The sequence below is a fragment of the Theropithecus gelada genome, chromosome 14 (genome assembly GCF_003255815.1).
Source record: "Theropithecus gelada isolate Dixy chromosome 14, Tgel_1.0, whole genome shotgun sequence".
NCBI classification, from domain to species: Eukaryota; Metazoa; Chordata; class Mammalia; order Primates; family Cercopithecidae; genus Theropithecus; species Theropithecus gelada.
In genome coordinates this window covers 333,394-334,524 of record NC_037682.1, presented here as the reverse complement: position 1 = coordinate 334,524, position 1,131 = coordinate 333,394, and positions in this window count along the sequence as shown.

The following is a 1,131-nucleotide window of genomic DNA, read 5'->3' as shown; positions in this document are numbered from 1 at the left end:
CTAAGCTGCTTTTTCCAGCCTTTGGTTTTCAGAAACAATAATGGTCTAAAAAATTATCCCGAAGTTTTTACTGTAAAGAATATTTCTCTATCCAAACGATTGTAAGAAAAACCTATATCAAATAGTTATATAAGTATGATATATAAATGATACATTTTGTAATCAATTTGTTATAGAAATATTAGTTGAAGTTGATAGTGTTACCATACAGCCCATTTTAATGATCATATATGTTAATGTGTCATAAAGAACAGAAGTAGCTTGATGGATGAAATTGGATTCTAACCCCCAGTTGCCTGAGGAATCTAAAATTTGGGATCAAATTATTAAATTAGCCCCACTTTGTTAGTGTTGACAAATACCAAACAGTTCACTGATTGTGGTTCTAAGAATAACATGTGGAAAGGTCTAATATCAATTGTGGGCAGAGATCTCATGGTTCAAATATTTCCTCTTGTTCAGAAAGAGAGTGTATGAGTGAGTGTGTGAGTGTGTGTATGTGTGAGTGTATGTGAGTGTGTGCGCGCGTCACCATGTAAGAAATGTTTATACCTTTCAGTAAAGGGGCAATTCCACAATAAGGTTATTATCAACTAACTAAAGTTTATACAACATCTTGAAATCAAAGGTACTCTATAAATTTAAAATACTAATATGGTATTAACTCAAAGCAAAGAATAATAATTTTAAAACACCTTATAGCCCAAGGGTATTGTAAACCAAATATAAATTCACTGTGAGATCTGTCTTTTTTTAAGTGATTTTTTTTCCTCTATTAGGGAACCCAGATCTAAATGAACTGTTAAACACTTAGTCTAAAGGTACGCCAAACATTTCTTAAGGTCTTAACAAAGAATCAACTTTTTTTTTAAACAAAATGAGGCCTAGGTTAAATATTTTATTTGGCTTCTCAAGATGGACTGAGAAGTTGGGCACCAGCTCCAGACCAATTCCTGGACGCACATCAAACACAGCCCCGTCATTTATCCAGTCAGTCAAAACAATCTTTTCCATGTAACCCTTTAATGTTTATGTCCTAAAAAGCTGCTAATTGAATCCAGCTCTTGAGATCTATTTGCTAAAATCTATACCATCTAATTTGTAAATGATGAACAAAAATGGAAAAAAAAA